The 19811-nt window shown below is 32.7% G+C and overlaps 1 pseudogene; it reads left to right on the top strand.

Moving 5' to 3' along the window:
- The window catches only part of LOC126890192 (uncharacterized), a 133365-nt pseudogene extending 118459 nt beyond the window's left edge, over window positions 1–14906 (top strand).
- Window positions 14907–19811: the final 4905 nt, after the last annotated feature.

Genomic DNA, 19811 nt, shown 5'->3' on the forward strand with positions numbered 1-19811 from the left:
ACGACATACTATAGCCAAAAATCAATACCAAGAATTCTTCAACACACTTGGAAACAGGTTTCTAGCAGGCGGCGATTATAACGCAAAACACACTCACTGGGGATCCAGGCTAATAACCCCGAAAGGTAGGCAATTATACATGGCAATGGAAACCAACAACCTTAAATACATATCTACTGGCAAACCCACATACTGGCCCACAGACACAAACAAAATTCCAGATTTGGTTGATTTCTGTGTGACTAAAGGAATACCACTTGAATCCCAGACAGCACAATCTTGTTTCAATCTTTCATCCGACCACTCTCCTGTCTTGGTCATGATATCCACGAATATCCTCGAAACACAACCTCCACCATATCTAAGTAGTAAATATACCAATTTGATTAAATTCCGGGCTATCCTTGATGAGAGACTGGACCTAAACATCCCACTAAAATTGGATAGCGAAATTGACGAAGCAGTAAATCAATTAAATAGGATAATTCAGGAAGCTGGCTGGCAGTCAACACCTAAACAACCAAGAACAATCATACACAAAGATTTACCCAACGAAATAAAAGAAAAAATCGCAGAAAAAGAAGACTAAGGAAAGTATGGCAAAGAACCCGTGCACCCCAGGATAAAAATAGATTAAACCAAGCTACAGCGCGACTAAAAACTTTGTTAAACAACAATAAAAACAACGACATAAAACGGTATCTACAAAATCTATCTGCCACGGAAACCTCCGAATACTCGCTATGGAAGGCAACACGAAAGATTAACAGACCACAACTCTCTAATCCGCATATCCGGGCCAGTAACGGATGATGGGCTAAAAGTAACAACGACAAAGCTACAGTCTTTGCCAAATACCTGGAAGAAGTGTTCCAACCACATGCCCAAAACAACAACTCTGATGCAGAAGATAATATTCAATTGTATTTAGAATATCCATACCAACTAGAAGCACCGTTGGAGAAATTCACAGCCAAACTGGAGTTGCCAGTTGCCATTAAGTCATTGAAATGTGATCAACTCAATTTGGATCCCACGTGTTGGGAAACCTGTATACTTTACCTTAGGGCATTATCCTGTTTGCCATGTGACCATCACAGGCCTTTTTATTGAAGTATGCATTTTTAAGGCATCTATATTTTATGTAAAGGGTTTTTACCCAGATATTTTCCTTTTTTGGCTCAGCTAGCATCCAGTTTGTCGAACACTGATGATGATTTTTTATAAAAATCGAAAAGGTTTTGTTGTGATGTAGCCGTTTTAAGGGATTTTTAATAAAAAAAAATTGTATACCTTTTACAAAGGATTTCTTTCCAATTTTGTGATTGATGGTATACAGCCAACTACAGGAAAATTTTTATTTTCCTTGTGGATTTAGTTATTTATTATTTACCATTACCTAACTTTACTTAAAATCCTACTTAATTAAAAAAAACTATGTATATAGTATACCTGTTATACGCATATAAAAAGCTTACACAAATTTATCAATGAAAAGTAAAAACCAAAATATTAATACTTATGAACTGAAACACAGAAAAAGCTCTTATCTTTGACAACTCCTGGGTATCTCCATAGAAAAGTCCACTAGATTTGGGGGAATCTCTGGGCACTGTCACATCTGTGTTGAGCTGTCTGGAAGTCGAGAGTTCCTGCTGATGTATTTGGTGGAAAGGGTAGGTAATGGTCTATTATGTCATACTTTCAATTATATATTTATCCATAACAAATCCAACAAAATATCAACATTATGTGGCAAAATGTAAATACGGGATTTTAGAATGTAAACGAACCTGAGATCTGATATGTGGCCGGTACACGTCATGTGGCTTGTATAATTTACGTTATATTTACTCTAATTCTTGTTTTTCTTCGCTTCGGAGATGGTCTGCTAACGTTCTCTGATGTTTAGTTTACTAGTGGTATGTAATATATTTTACTCACAATCGGTTAGTAATTTATGGATTTCTAACCTTTGAAGTAATCAGGAAGCGACTTATTACTTACTTTACTTTCCCAACTAGCCGGGAAAGTACTTTCCCGGCTAGCATCTGTCACTTTTCTACCTGCAAATGTCAATGTCATTTTTGATTAAAAGATGGTTTAGAAAGAATAGAATCCACTCAACATTTATTTAATTAAGAAACAACAACAACAACAATAACAAAAAGAAAACTATTTGGAATTATAAATATTAATAGTTACATTGGAATTATGATTACTATTAACGGTTAAAGTAAGACAACAACTGAATCTGACATTTAGGCGGTACACGACGCCATTAATTGTACATATAATCAAATTGTGTTTATTTTATAAAAATGTCTGATAGTGAATTTGAATGTACGCCACCAGAACTGCGGGCAGCTTGGATACAGATATTTGAAACGAAATTATTATTGGTAGATTGTGAGTATTAGAAATCCATAAACTACTAACCGATTGTGAGTAATAGTATATTACATACCTAGTGGGAAAGTACTCTATTTCAGCCGAGCGGCAAGGTAGTTTACCGAGGTGCGAAGCACCGAGGTAAACTACAGACGCGAGGCTAGAATGAGTTCCCGCGAGGTTTGTATACTATTTTACTCACAATCGGTTAGTAGTTTATGGATTTCTAATACTCACAATCTACCAATAATAATTTCGTTTCAAATATCTGTATCCATTTTCATTATGTGATAAGATGAATTATTTTAAGTAACCTGTGAGATCGTTGCTAGGTAACACGGTCTTACTTTAACCGTTAATAGTAGTCATAATTCCAATGTAACTATTAAAATTTACAATTCCAAATAGTTTTCTTTTTGTTATTGTTGTTGTTGTTTCTTAATTAAATAAATGTTGAGTGGATTCTACTCTTTCTAAACCATCTTTTAATCAAAAATGACATTGACATTTGCAGGTAGAAAAGTGACAGATTCTAGCCGGGAAAGTACTTCCCGGCTAGCTGGGAAAGTAAAGTAAGTAATAAGTCGATTCCTGATTACTTCAAAGGTTAGAAATCCATAAATTACTAACCGATTGTGAGTAAAATAGTATACAAAACTCGCGGGAACTCATTATAGCCCCGCGTCTGTAGTTTACCTCGGTGCTTCGCACCTTGGTAAACTACATTGCCGCTCGGCTGAAATAGAGTACTTTCCCGCTAGGTATGTAATATACTATAATTTCAATCCCTTATTTTCCCAGAATTCGTCTACATATAGAAAGACTTACACACCAGAACGGATTTCTTCAACCAACTAATCTTTCTTTTACGATTTTCATCGATTCGTATTATCGGTCAGCTTTCGCCTTGCGCAGACAGACTACGTAGCTATAAAGATTCATAGGCGCATCAAATAAAACTCTGAAGGGGTAGCATAAATGCTACAGAAGGCCTACGGTATACAAGGAAGGTAACAGGACCAGTGCTATGCTTCTTCTTCTTCTTGTGGTGCCTATCCGTTTCGGATGTTGGCCACCATCATGGCAATATGTTACGCTTCAACCGCCTATTATTACCCCTGGTTTTACCCAAGGCACCCATTTTTATTCAGGCTGAGTCGACCTGGGGCTTATAGACATTTTTAAAAATGTCTAGATGTTCTCGCCGGCGCTGGGTCTCAAACCCCAGCCTACCTGCGTGGAAGTCAGACATATAAGACCGGTCAGGGCCCGGTAAATATGCATGGCCCGTAAACACACCTAAAAACGGTCATCGAATGAGTTACTTACACTACGAAGCATTTGTAAATTAACACTTCGAAATACACTTTGTATTCTATTTTTCATCTTATCTCTTGTACCACAGACTGTGGGTGAAAAAACGTGATATAATTCAGGAATTTTTGAAACCTATCAGGTGTTGTAAAGGACGATGCCAGGAATAACTTCTACTAAAATGTAACCAAAAATATTGTGCGCTTTTTTTTATTGCGATTTTCATTTGTTAAATTTGCAATTTTTAATGATTTTTAATTTCGCAGCTTAGGATATTGATTTTAGAGAAAAACTTTTTAATATAAAGTTGTAGTAAATTAAAGAACCTACAATTTGAGGTATGGTGAGTTTAATTTCATTAATTGGTTATTGCAAAACAGCCTGCGAAAAGTCCAAATTGCCGTTTTTTACAATTGCATTATCTATTGTACAAATATTTTTTTATTTTTTAAAGCTTTAAAATGAAGATCTTTCAATTCCAAACATAAAAAAATTGTTAAGCCAGATTAACGAATTTGTTGCTTAGATATTATAAATTGTTTATCCCAAGAGGTCAAATGTCGAAAGCTATAACTTTTTGAAAAAAAAAAATTGTAGAGAGTTGGTGAAACATCCAATCTCCTTCTAAAGAGTTATATTTTCATATTCTGATGTAAATAAATGCGTAAAACATTTTTAAACCTCTAATTTTTGAGTTTGAAAATAAGGGGGCAAATTTCGTTATAAACATTTAGAGCTGAAGCGGCCCTGTACATCCTATGAGTTTCTAACTTACAGATTATTGTTGCTGAAGATGAAACGAAGATTTATAAAAAAATAAAAATTTTCTACAACCAACTGAAGCCGATATAATTGTTTTTTTTTTCTCTTAAATTGTAGTGCCTTTATTTATAACAATTAAGAAATTATTTTAGAGTTATTGACTAAAGAAAGACTATATTATCTTAAAATAAAAATTATTATAAAATATAATTACATTTAATTATTAAAAATTATTTTTAAAATCGGTGCTTTTGCAAGCGGCCGAATTTTGCAAATCGCCCGGCTCGCTTCAAATCCACGCGCTCGGAAAATTTTTACGTAACTTGTATTAAATTTTGACAGAAAACAATTTAATAATATTACCATTATTACATACAGTCTATTTACCAATGTATTAGTTTTTCTTGATAAACTTTTATATGTGAAATTTAAAACGAATAGTCACTACAAGAAGAAAAAGTTTTATATTGTATATTATAGTAAGAATTAACATTATTATTATTATATTTATATAAAAATGAAAAAATTAAAAATATAGTTACATATTTCATATATATGTATCATTTTTGTAATATTATTTCTTCAGAAATGAAATTTCGCATATAAAAGATTATCAAGAAAAACAAATACAGTGGTAAATAGACTGTATATTATAATGGTAATATTATTAAATTGTTTTCTGACAAAATTTAATACAAGTTAAGTAAAAATTTTCCGAGCGCGCGGATTTGAAGCGAGCCGGGCGATTTGCAAAATTCGGCCGCTTGCAAAAGCACCGATTTTAAAAATAATTTTAAATAATGAAATGTAATTATATTTTATAATAATTTTTATTCTAAGATAATATAAGTCTTTCTTTAGTCAATGACTAAAATAATTTCTTATTTGTTATAAATAAAGGCACTACGATTTAAGAAAAAAAAACAATTATCTCGGCTTCAGTTGGTTGTAGAAATTTTTTATTTTTTTATAAATCTTCGCTTCATCTTCATCAACAATAATCTGAAGTTAGAAACTCATAGGATGTACAGGGCCGCTTCAGCTCTAAATGTTTATAACGAAATTTGCCCCCTTATTTTCAAACCCAAAAATTAGAGGTTTAAAAATGTTTTACGCATTTATTTACATCAGAATATGAAAATATAACTCTTTAGAAGGAGATTGGATATTTCACCAACTCTCTACGATTTTTTTTTTTCAAAAAGTTATAGCCCTCGACGTTTGACCTCTTGGGATAAACAATTTATAATATCTAAGCAACAAATTCGTTAATCTGGCTTTACAATTTTTTTATGTTTGTAATTGAAAGATCTTCATTTTAAAGCTTTAAAAAAGAAAAAAAAATATTTGTACAATAAATAATGCAATTATAATAAACGGCCATTTTGGACATTTCGCAGGCTGTTTTGCAATAACCAATTAACAAAATTAAACTTACCGTACCTCAAATTGTAGGTTTTTTAATTTACTACAACTTTCTATTAAAAAGTTTTTCTCTAAAATCAATATCCTAAGCTGCAAAATTAAAAATCATTAAAAATTGTAAATTTAACAAATGAAAATCGCAATAAAAAAAAGCGCACAATATTTTTGGTTACATTTTAGTAGAAGTTATTCCTGGCATCGTCTTTTAAAACACCTGATAGGTTTCAAAAATTCCTGAATTATATCCTGAAGTCGACTTATTTTTCACCCACAGCCTGGAGTATTGTTGTTGAAGGCATTTTGTAACGTTGGTTCTTAAAGTAACCCTAAAAAAATCAGTTCAGTTTATTAAATTCTGGTAATCTGGGTGGCAACGCTATCGGTCCATTGAAAAATGAAAATATCTCGAAAACTAATAAATTTAGACATACAATAGGGAATGTTGTATACAAGTTAAAATACGGTAATGGTACTTTTCCATAGTGATATAAAATACAGGGTGTTGTATTTAAAAATACTGAGAAAATAATGGACTTGCGTTTTAACTCACTCTGTATTAGATATAAAGAAAATTATCAATATCAATCATTTTTAAAAATTTTGATAATAAAAAATAAGGCATCAATAAACCATTGCCGTTGTGCTTATTTTTGTTTATACAGGGAGTTGAACTTGTTACGATTTTCAAATAAAATTGGTTATAACTGTGTAAACACCCTATATAACACCCAACCTTTATATTTTTGAGATGAAGAACTTAACATGATCTCGAATATAAAATAGAATAAGTTTGGTCTGCCACTATGTTATCGAACACTCTGTTACATTCTAACTAAATTTGTAATGTGAAGCTCAAAGTTGACTATAATTTTTGTTTTTAACTTTTGTCGCTATCTATTACTATAACGGATCTACGGAGCTTTATCCCACTAATCAATCACCCTGTACTTAAGGTTGAGTTTTATTTAAAATAAATTGTAATTAGTTAATCTTAGTATTCTGTTATACAAATGCCATATGTCTTAAGAGCATGTTGTGCGTATAAATAAATAAATAAAGTGTCGTTGTTATTTTCAATATTTCTTTTCTTAACTATCATTTAAATTGTCCATTTTTAAGATTTTATTAATAAAAAAAATTAAACTTTATTATTATCTTCCTATTTCTAACGAACATCCTGTACACTTACGTGTTTCTTTTCTTCGTTTTGAATTTGCCGGTGTCTTGCGTCGCGGCGCTAGCGTCGTCGTCGCAAATAACAGTTGCACGCGGTTGCCAGAACAAGAACTTTCTATTAAGGATGAAATGTGTCGTTGATGAGCTTTGAATTGTGAAATTATCCTCGCTGATTGTATAGACAGGATGATGAAATAACCAAACCGAGCCAAACCGAGGTTGCCAACCTAACAACGGGTCAATCAGCTGGCAACTGTGTATTCTCAATAGAGCGCAATAGACCAGGAAGATTATTCTTTTTAATAATGAAATATCTATCTTGACAATCTCTGAACCTATTACAAAATACTTTATTTCTTAGACAACTCTTTGATATTTTTTATTTATTTATTTTTTTTTTATTTAAATTTACGTGTCACGACAACTAACGATCATTGGCACGGGAACAAAAAACGGTATTTACAATAGTTGATTAAATTACAGGTTTTGGTACGTTTACAAAATTTTTAAATATTTTATATTAAATTATACAGTCGACCTCCGATAACCCAGAAGACCGGCTAACCCGGACCGATTTTCATCAGATAAAACGACCATTTTTCAGTTTGACTGAGTTTTTTACCAAGAAATAAACAATACTGTATACAACCGTACGTAATTTAGATGTGCTGTGCATATGTATTCCATGTTTCTACAAGTATAATGGAGTTTTTCTGTAAGTATACTGTATTTTATTATCGAGGTTCCACTGTACAAGTTAGAGACTCTCAAGAAAGTAATCAAAGAGTTCATTGAACAAGGTGAACTAAATATACTACTACGGGTACCACTAATATAATATTATGCCGTCGTCGGGAGGAGCTGATAGTGCTGCATTCAAGTAGAGCATGCTGTATGGAAAGCCGTGTGTTGTTGAAGCGTTCGCAGACTGGTGGATTTCCAGAACACCTGAGAGAACCATGCGTGAGACGAGTGTGACCTATTCTTAATCGTCTGATTATGGCTTTGTCTCTTCTTTTTTGTACGGAGAGTTGCGGTGGTAGAATTTTTAATCGTATTTGATGTAATTGTGATGTGCTTCTACTCCATTGATCTTATCAATTTTCCAAAACCGATTGCTTGAAGAGATATTTTAGGTCCTGATATAGCTGCATTCGTTCAACTTAATTATTAGGGCAATTATAGCTTTTTTCGTTGCTTGGTCCGCTTTCTCATTATCAGTAAGACCTACTTGCGAAGGGGCCCAGATTATGGAGACTAAGGTGCCCGAAATTAACAGCTGGTGACAGTGATCCTGTACATTATTGATTATTGGGTGTTGTGATCTTAAGGTTCTTAGTGAATGAATGATGACAGTGAGTCGGTGCCTATGGCTATACGTTTACTGCGGTTTGGTGTGACTTCCAGAGCGTTATTTATTTTATATAACTCCGCTGTGTGTATACTGCAGATTGTAGAAAGGCGAAATGACGCGATTGTTTCGTTTGTTGTAGTAACTGCATAGTAGGGTTGGCGGTTTTTGACAAAACATCGGTTGTCGGTTATACCGGTTTTTTTGCTTACGGTTTAACCTGGCGGTTATAACCGGCCAAAAAAAACCGGTTTTTGGAAAAACCGGTTTCTGGTTTTTTTAACCCAATAGGTTACAAAGTTACATTTACAATGAACTTTAGTTTATGATACTCCATTCGACTCGATATAAATATGATCAAAATTAGTACTATCGAAAGAACATCAATATCAATATAAATAAAACACAATTTTTAATAAAACCATTTTATTCTATTAATTAATATATTTATTTATTATTTTACTATTAATATTATCTCAGACTCTTTGAAATGGGATTTAAAAAAATAATATCAACATAAATATTTTACTTAAAAAAAATTGGATAATGCAATTTATCTTTTATTTTTACTACCATCAAAAAAAATTTATGATTTATTACTTTCAACACATTTGTATATTTGTAGAATAGGTACATTTTAACTCATTTAATACTTCCTGTATGGGTGTATCGTTTTGAAAACGTAGGGAAATTCTTGGAGATTCGTATTCGTAATCAGTAATTCGATATTCATAGTCAGAACATTATTTTTGGTAATCAGAAAAAGTCATTCACCCACTTTCAATGTCAAGAGTTAACTGTGAAAAATATATGATGTTTGCGTCTACCAGATCAACCAGAATTCAACCAGATCACTTCTTATGTAAATATTATGATTACAAATACCTTTTCAAGGAAATATTATAATAAAACTTAATAATTGTTTCTGGCTGATGTGAGACTGCACTTTCAGTTTGCTTCTGTATTTATAAAATAAAATAAAATTTGAATTATGGTTTTGTTTGGAATAACTACTTGAGAACAAAATTACTTGAGAATAACAATTATGATTGGGATCCAAAATAATACCTGACCTAATCCTAATCAGTAATCACCGTAAAAACTTAATAACCGGTTTTTACTTTAAAAAGAAGAAACAGGCTATAACCGGGACAAAAAAACAACCGGTAAAACCGGTTATTGCGAAGTAAAAAACCGGTTTTAGGTTTAAACCGGTAGGTTTTTCCCATCCTTACTGCACAGCTTGTACCATGTTCAAGCCAGTCTGGGGTCTGTCTATAAGATTTTGTCAAACAGTTTCATGTCAATCAATTTGTTGAAATCTTGTCTAAGCAGAAGGGTGAAAGTTTCTTATTCTTTCGTATCCACATAGACTAGTGGTAAAACTAGGCTGCTTTCTGGTCCAAGGCGGGGTATGAGGGATACAGATGGGAGTATTTTTTATTGTTGGGTACTTAATCGATGTGATTTTATCATGATATAGATAAATGTAAAGCTTTTGATATATGTGTTCACATGAAAAAAATAATCTAATGGTGATAAATCGATATACATATTTTACTTGCTTCCTTTCTTAATCCTATATCGGTTTTAGCCTCACGTCTTCTTCGGCTTCTTCGGCTTTAGCATCTACCTAATCGTTATTCATTTCGGTGCGTCCAAAAGGTTTTCATCTAATTCTCTTTCGCTCATTTCTCGATTTCTGCCTTCTCTCCAGCTAAGTCCGGGTTTTCCTCTTTCTTCTACCATGAGGGGTCCACGTATGGATTTATTTCTGGGGTCGTTCTTCGGACATTCTTTGAACATATACATACCATCTTAAGTTGTTTGGTACTAATATCATCTCTCTTTTTAATCCTGACCCCCGGAGGAAATGTGTCATCGACGTAATGTCATGTATCGTCTGTCTCCAAAGATCTCTGTTTCTGATCATTTATTTTAACTCATGCATAGGGCTTTTGCATAGTCCTCTACTTTGATCCATCCATCTTGTTAGGGATCTTCCTCGTGATTTTGCGCCTTCCACCTTTCCTTGCATAATGAGTCTTTCCATGTTTTCTGTGTCAGCTCTCATATCATGTCTAAAGTATTTTAGGTGATAGTGGTGGTGTACCATCTGTTTCGATATAGAAAATTTGAATACCAAGATTTGGTGGGAAAGAAGTCTTGAACTGTTTTGTATTGACAAGTCTTCTTCGTATTTTAATCAGTATTTCAGCTTTTGCACTGTATTTTTATTCAATTTTGTGGGTATAAAAGGAACTAATATGCTAAAGATTATTGTCACGGTAAACGACAGGTCATGAATGCAATTATACATTGCCTTGTCGAGTATTTCACCACTCTCTTCTGCTTTATTTTTCATCTTAAAAAGCGCAGCGGATAAACAATTCGAATGATAGTTCCTGCCTTATTTTGACTTACGATATATTTCACTTGCGTAGTTATGGAGCTTAGAAATAATTTTGAACATCTAGGCTAAGGTATGACAACAAAACTCCTTATTGAAAGGGTTATTTTACTCCATACGTAATAATTATTGCCTAGTCAGATTACGTGCTTTGAATACGAAATATTTCGTAAAGGCTCAAGTTACAAGAAAAATTTTAGAGTTCTTATAAAATTATAATGTGATGTGTATTTCCATGTCATTGTTTTTTTTATTGGCACCTTAGGTCTCTAACCTATATTTGCTGGGTAATATTTAGCCTTATTTCTGATTCAGAGTTCCAGCTCTATTACCAACTCCTCCTCTTACAATTTTCACAGTTCAATCTTGCCTAATTCTCGTTGAGTGTTGTTCATAATTATTAAATATTATTTCTTCTCGTCCTCTTCCTTCTCCCATTACTTCTTCTTTTTTGTGTAGACATAAATCTGTTTTTATGTGCCTCCAGTAAGTTGTTATTCCATAGTTCTCGTGGTCTTCTCACTGATAGTCTTCCTATTGGAAAACCGTCCCTCGTTGCCTTTACTACACTATCCTATTTGCTGTCATTTGGCGTATGTAGTCATTCTATTATACTCTTCCCTTTGTTATCTAGTACTTAATATTCTCCACCTTGCATCGTCGTCGTATATCTGTACTTCTATGTGGCTCTCTGTTCCATAGTGTCTTACAATCGATTTTTCTAAAAGTTTTCATCTCTGCGGTTTCTAGCATTTTTTTGTCCTCTCAGTGTTTGGTCGTGTTTCTACCGAGTATGTCATTATTAGTCTGATAACTGTTTTGTTATTTCTGCTTTCTGAACTTGTAATTTTTCCCCGATATTTTTTTGTCTATATTATTTTATTCAGATAACCTGTGGCTCTGTTTGGTCTATTCATTTGATCTTCCACTTCTGTTTCGAGCTTCCTGTAGCTAGGTAATATGATACCTAGATATTTAAGCTCCATCACTACTTGTTCCATTTTTTGACCCTCCAGCTGTAATTTACATCTTAGTAGTTTTTGATGTTATAACCATGCAATTTTTTTTGTGAAAATTATTTTCTGGCAGATATATTAAAATGGTACAGCATCAGAGATGGGCATCAACACGTCGACTTTAATTGTCGACACAGACGTGTCGACAATGTCGAGAACGTGTCAACAATGTCGACAATGTCGACAATGTCAGCAACGTGTCCATAATGGAAAAAAGTGAGGTTATGTTATGAAATTATTCAGTTGTAAACTTTGAATGTGATCTGATCTGATCAGAATCAAAATGAGTGGCAGAAAACTGAATAAAAACTATGATATATTATCATTCAAAGTATTAAAGATAGAAGGAAAGCACGCGGCTAAATGTTGTGTATGTGGAAATGTGATAAAAAATACAGCTGCAGCAAGATTGCAAAGTCGCAGGTAAGAAGAAATATTTTAATTAATTTTAGCTGGATAGCTATAGAGATTTATTCTCTGAAATTGATATTTGTATCGGCTGATAACTAACCCCGTCCCGTACTTTCATTTTAAGAAACGTCTGCAAGTTAGATCGTGGCAATGGTAATCAATCCAATAATGAAATGTCGCATGTTTCGATATACGAAAATACTGGCTCAGACACAGGTTTTACACCTACAGTTAATCCACAAGTGAGTATATAGGACGAATGTTCTACTACATATTTAGCAGGGGCGGATCTAGAAAAAATTTTGGGGGGAACTTTTTGAAATTACATTTATCTATAATATAAAAATGAATCGTAAAATGTGTTCGGAGCCGCATAACTCAACAACGCATGGATCACCATTTCGGTAGTAGTATATTGGAGAAAACATGGCGTCAAAAACCGTATAGCCATCTAACGGCAAGAAGTGAAAATAACGCACTATATATTATTGTAGATTTCTTGATTACTATTTAATTCGAATTCGGAAGGGGACATAAATTGCATCAGTTTTCACCCCAGAATTTGTATTCTGAGGTTTTCACGTTGTTGCATCTCTATATACAGGGTGTCCCATTTAAAAAACACCAAGTTTAGTATTTTACGGCAAAAAACGGATTGGCCTATTGAATTAAGTACAAAACGCTGTATCTATGCCAACTTCTGTATACAGGGTGTCCGTAGATCCGCCCTTCATATTTAGTCACCTTAGAGTTTCTTTTTATTTTGAATTTTAGAATACAACGAACGGTAGTTACGAAGTTATGGAAGATGGTTCGCTAGCTATTGTGACTGGAACTTCACCTGAAAACATGCTAGATGGAATTATAGAAAATTCATTAGATACCGATGCCGCCTTATTGGAATTGGAAGAAAACAATGGTGTAGCAATTCAAGGCACTCATAATATTGTTGAAAATATGATGTTATCAACTACTGATACTGAGAGTAGTAATTTGACTAACTTAAGTACTCCAACTTCCTCCAGCACAAGCTACACAAGCACGAATAAAAGAAATTTATTCGCTACATCTCAAGCTAGACCAGCCAAAAAATCAAAGAAAATCACCGACTATATGGACATATTACAAGAGTATGAAGAGGAGAAGATAAGCACTGCACTAGCCAAATTTATATTCGGCTGTAACTTACCATTTACTGTGGTAGAATCACCTCTCTTTAAAAATTTTATAAAAACGATCCGTCCTGCTTATTTAGACAAAATTCCTGGCCGGAAAAAACTTTGTACATCGCTTTTAAATAAGTGCTATGAAGGCTGTATTGAGATTTCACGTAAAAAAGTGGAAACCGAGTCAGTCATTTTGTGTGACGGTTGGAAAAACTCATCTACTAATTCTAAAACGGTTGTGACAATGTTGCATAGTGCAGACGGAAAAAATGCCTTTCTTGATGCTTGGGATTTAACCACGGAGTCTGAGACTGGAGAAAAACTTGCCGAAATAATAACAGAATCTAAAAAAATTGCAAAAGAAAAATACGATGTAGATGCGTACGGTATAGTTTCGGATAATGCTAGTGCAATGATTAAAATGGGATCCCTCCTCAAGCACAACATGTGGCACTCTACGTGCAGTAGCCACACCGGCAACCTTTTAGCCAAAGACGTGCTGGATAAAAAGTTAGTCGACAATGTGGTCATTGTCCTCAAAGAATTTAAGCAACCAGATTTAGAAAAAATGATAGTTGATAAGGGAGGGCGCAGAATCAAATTGCCGGCCGAAACAAGATGGTGCTCTTACCGAGATTCTTTCGAAAGTCTCCTAGAAAATCTGGTATATATGAAACAAGTAGCCGCTGTAACGAAAAAAAAAGATTAAGCCGAAAGTCAAGGAATTAATCTTCAACGATGAATTTGTGGATGAGATTCAACAGAACATAGAAATTTATGAACCCATTTGTAATCTGATCAATGTTTGTCAGAAATCTGACACATCTGTAGCAGATGCCGTTCATCTGTGGCTCAATTTGAATCTGCCAGATAACCTTAAAGAAAAATTGAAACACAGACAACAAATGGCGTTAAACGTGTACGCATTAACTGCGTACTATCTGCATCCGAAATATGAAAATTCCAAGCTTACGTCAGAGCACACTGGTATAATAACTCAGTTCTTACTCAGAAAGTTGTGCAATCAGGGCATAGAAGAATGGGACAAATTTAACACTAAATCGGGTAAGTCTTTCAGACAAAATTATCGCTCTTTTGATTTTTAATATATTAGGTTTAAAATTTCAGGAATATTCTCAACACTTTGGGAAAAAGGAGTTGAAAAGCCTCTAGTATTTTGGCGAGTGGTCAAACTGGAATGCCCAATTCTTGCTAAAATGGCTCTCAGACTTCTAAAAATGCCAGCCTCCTCAGCTCAAATCGAGAGACTCTTTTCAAATTGGGGACACATTCACAGTCTGATAAGAAATAGATTAACGTTCACTAATTCCAAGAAATTGGTACATATTTATGTTTCATTAAAGGGAGAGTATCCTGATAAAAATAGTTATGACCTGGACGAGGAAGAAATTGTAGATATGGACGGGGAAAGTACAACTATTTGATGTATTATTGGTTAAATGTTTTCTTTGGTTAAAAATTAGCAAAACCGCAAAATGTTGTAATGTTTTTATTATGCAGTCTCTGCCAAAGCACGAAGAGATTCAACACTGTTTCAGTAATTATTATACTATAATTATTATAATAAAGAGTTAGTAAAATTTAAAAAAAAGTAAACGAAATGTTAGGAAACAAGGTAAGGTTTCAATGTACTGAGATATGTTTGATTGTGGTTTTGAATCTTACCTCGTTTACTGACGTTTAGGTTTACGTTTCTTTTTAATTTTTTTAAACCTTTCTGTAAATGTTACGAGTTTACGAGTAACGATAGAAAATTAAAAATCTATGAAAATTTGTTTTGCTGGTTTTTTCTGGTTTTGCATCTATATGGTAATATTTTAGATTCATTACATTGCATTACTCTATCATGAGGTTTGCACATAATAAATTGTCTCTATATGAATCTATTTAAAATTCATTTACACTTGAAAAACTTGCAATCAAACAATTATGGAATATCCTATGAATTTGACAATCGCAAGTTAATAGTGAGGTTAAAAGTTTCAAAAGTTTGAGATTATTTGGTCTCTTTGCAACTTGTTAAAACATTAATGCATACTTTTTCAATAAGTCAGCGCAGCCAGATTAACCTAAAATTTCAAATTAGTGCGCACGGAACGTCATTCTGATCGTTTGCTAATTGTCGACATACTCGACATTGTCGACATTGGCAACAACTTTAAATCACTCGACATCGACATGATTGTCGACATGTCGACAATCGAATTGTCGACATGACATTATCGACACCGCCCATCCCTGTACAGCATACGTTTTAAATCATCTTCACTTGGAGAATGTTACATCGTCTGCATAGCAGATATGTTCTTTTATGTGGTTTTCTCTCGTTTTTATCCTTTTTAGTTACTTACTTTTTTTATCTATAGAAAAGAAGAAGACTCAGGTAATCCTTCTGGTTGATGCTATTGCCGGCTTCCATTGGGTCAGTTAAGTCTTCTTCCACTTTTACTTTTATTTTGTTGTACTGGTATATCGTTCTAGATCGTTTTAGTTATTCCTAGAGGTGTATCCCATGAAAGAATAAACTATTTTAAATGGGAAATAAGCCACAATTTTACCAAAAAAATGAATTTATTAACGTTTCGACGCCCAAGTCCGGTGTCGTTGTCAAAATACAAAATAAAACTAAATAAACAAAAATGTTGTTGCTTAGTAAAAAATTCTTCTAATAATTTATTTAATCTGACTCATTTTTATCGGCAATTCAGGCATTATACATTTTAAAGTAGAAGACTTTAAAATGATATTGCCAATATTGGATATTGGTAAATGAAAATAAATATGCTAAATGAAAACAATTGTGTCGCAAATTCCTCGGTTGAATGCAGTAGGATGTGGTTACCCATACTAAAAGAGGAAGTCAATAGAAAGAAAATTCCACGATTAGTAAGTCATTAACATATCGAGTTAGTACATATATTTTAGTTTTATTTATATAATATCTACGTATTATTAATATTATTTATAATTTAAAATAGCATACATACATTAAAGTAAGAATTTGGTATTATTTTTGAGAGTAAACTAAATGTAAGCCCAAATACTTACGATGTCGGGATAGTATCACGGGGTTTTTTCCTGGTTTTCCCTTGTGATTTACTATGGAATCTCTAGCGCGAGAATTTTACTGCCATCGTTGCATTTGTTGTCTTTTTAAAGACAGATCACATGCTATGATTTTTTGTGGCAGATATTCTTAAGTTGGGGTTGATTTCATGTAATCGAATGAACTATCTTTTAGTAAAGTCGTCCCAGGAACGCAACTCATCAATATTGGCAATATCATTTTAAAGTCTTCTACTTAAAAATATATAATACATGCCTGAATTGCCGATATAAATGAGTCAGATTAAATAAATTATTAGAAGAATTTTTTACTAAGCAACAACATTTTTGTTTATTTAGTATTATTTTGTATTTTGACAACAATACCGGAATTGGGCGTCGAAACGTTAATAAATTCATTTTTTTTGGTAAAATTGTGGCTTATTTCCCATTTAAAATAGTTCACTATAAAAATGCCACAAGGAAATAGCTTCAGAACAACATTAAGAAACCGGTATGGGCCTAGCGTTTGTCAAAATTTTAGGAGATTGGAAACCTTGTACGAGAAACTGGCACACTGTCAAAATTCAATTAAATTTTTAAGAAGATGTAGAAACAACACTTTAATAACAAAAGGGCTTGAGGTTACGGCCAGCATACTCAAGCAGAAGACTTCAAAATATTCTACATAGAGCCAGTTTATAAATGATCCGGGAAAGGTTACAATTTCATAGGTCAAATTTATTTTTTATTGAACAAGACATCGTAAGTATTGAAGATTTGCTTTTCGGAATGGTATCGGATTCTGATTTTGATCGAATTATTTTTAGTTTACACATAATTTATCAAAATTCATATCAAAAGCAAAGAAATATTCATTTAAATAAATTTAATATTCTTTTGGAACAAAATAGTATACATACTTTTGATAACCTAAACAGAAATAATGACATATTAGCGACAGTTGTCAATATATCAAATAGACATTTAAATGCAACGGAAAATTTAGTATTGTCAAAAGGATTAAACTATGCTGTTACTCATCCATCTATTCCAAAATTAGACAAAATTAGTTCAGTGGAAAAAATATCCCAGTGTTTACCAGCTCATGAAAAAGAACAATATAGGGTACTATGTAAACTTGAATTAGAAAAGTCTAGTCAAATTGAACAGAACATCAGCAGAGAGGAAATGAAAGCTTTAAAAACTTAAAAAAATGATGTCTCTATAACAATCCTACCAGCAGATAAAGGAAATGCAACTGTAATAATGGACAAAATACAGTATGAGGACAAAATTACAGATCTAATTACAAATGGAACTTATACCAAATTAACGAAGGATCCAACGAAGACACTGGAAAACAAAATCTATAGAACTCTATTCAAATTTAAAAATGATCTAACGTATTATCAAAGAAAATTAATGACACCTCATTACAGTAAGACACCACATTTTTATGGAGTACCGAAAATTCATAAAGCGAATATTCCACTTAGACCAATTTTAGTACCATCAATTCTCCTTGTAGTGAACTTTCAAAATTTTTATTATATATTATAAAACCATTTGCAAATAATAATGACACATTTATAAAAAATACACAACGTTTTTTAAACAAATTATCAAATATTGAATTTAATCCAAATAAGGTTTTACATAGTAAATATTGACATAAACAGTTTATTTACAAATATGCCATTAGATAAAACTTTAAACATAATCAAAACGGAATTAGAGAATGATAATACATTGACAACTAGGACAAGACTAAATGTATCAGCTATAATGGAGTTATTGACATTCTGTACTAATAATACCTATTTTCTACTAAATAATGAATTCTATAAACAAAATTTTGGTCTAGCAATCTGCTCTTCTTTATCTCCATTATTGGCTAATATATTTATGGAGGATTTCGAAACTAATATCATTTCTAAACAAAATTTAGAACCCACAGTATGGTGGAGATATGTAGATGATGTGTTTTTAATCTGGCCTCATAGATCAGAATTGTTCGATACATTCCTAAATATTATAAACGATCAAGAAGAGACAATAAAATTTACAATGGAAAAGGACTGTAATAACACTCTACCTTTTCTCCATGTTTTAGTCTCAAAGAACGATACTGGATATGAGACTCAAGTGTATAGGAAACCAACACACACTAACAGATATCTCAATTACAAATCAATTCACAACATCAACATTAAAAAGGGAATCATTAAATCCTTATATGATAGAGCCAAAATTACTTGTTCTAACGAAAATTCATTTTTAGAAGAAAAACATTTGTTAACATATGTTTTATTAAAAATGATTATCCTTTACCGTTTATAAATAAAGAATTGTCAAGATTGGATCGAATGGAACAGAACAACGTAGAACGGGATCCTATACCATCCACAAGAAATGATACGAGGAAAATATTAATACCATATATAAAAGGACTATCCGAGAAACTTAAAACAATAGGAAATAAATTCAACATTTCAACAACATTCAAAACAACAAACACATTGAGATGTATTCTATCTAAAACTAAACCTAACAATGAACAAGAAAGAAGAAAGAATTGTATTTATAAAATACCTTGTGAATGCGAACAATTTTATTTAGGTGAAATATCAAGACCATTAGACATTAGAATAAGTGCACGTCAGTCTTATATTAAAAATAGAGAATTTGATAGATCTCAAATATGTCAACACGCATGGGATAATGAACATAGAGTTCAGTGGAGAGATTCAAGTATAGTCCTGAAAGAAAGAGATAGTAAAAAGAGAAAAATCAAAGAAGCGGCTCTAATTATGCTAAATGAAAACAATTGTGTCGCAAATTCCTCGGTAGGATGCAGTAAGATGTGGTTAACCATACTAAAAAGGGAAGTCAATAGAAAGAAAATACCACGATTAGTAAGTCATTAACATATCGAGTTTACATTAACATATCGAGTGTACATATTTTATATTTTAGTTTTATTTATATAATATCTATGTATTATTAATATTATTTATAATTTAAAATAGCATACATATATTAAAGTCAGAATTTGGTATTATTTTTGAGAGTAAACTAAATGTAAGCCCAAATACTTACGATGTCGGGATAGTATCACGAGGTTTTTTTCTAGGTTTTCCCTTGTGATTTACTATGGAATCTCTAGCGCGAGAATTTTACTGCCATCGTTGCATTTGTTGTCTTTTTAAAGACAGATCATATGCTATGATTTTTTGTGGCGGATATTCTTGAGTTGGGGTTGATTTAATTTAATCGAATGAACTATCTTTTAGTAAAGTCGTCCCAGGAACGCAAATCAT

This window comes from Diabrotica virgifera, chromosome 8 (assembly GCF_917563875.1).
Source record: "Diabrotica virgifera virgifera chromosome 8, PGI_DIABVI_V3a".
Classification (NCBI taxonomy): Eukaryota; Metazoa; Arthropoda; class Insecta; order Coleoptera; family Chrysomelidae; genus Diabrotica; species Diabrotica virgifera.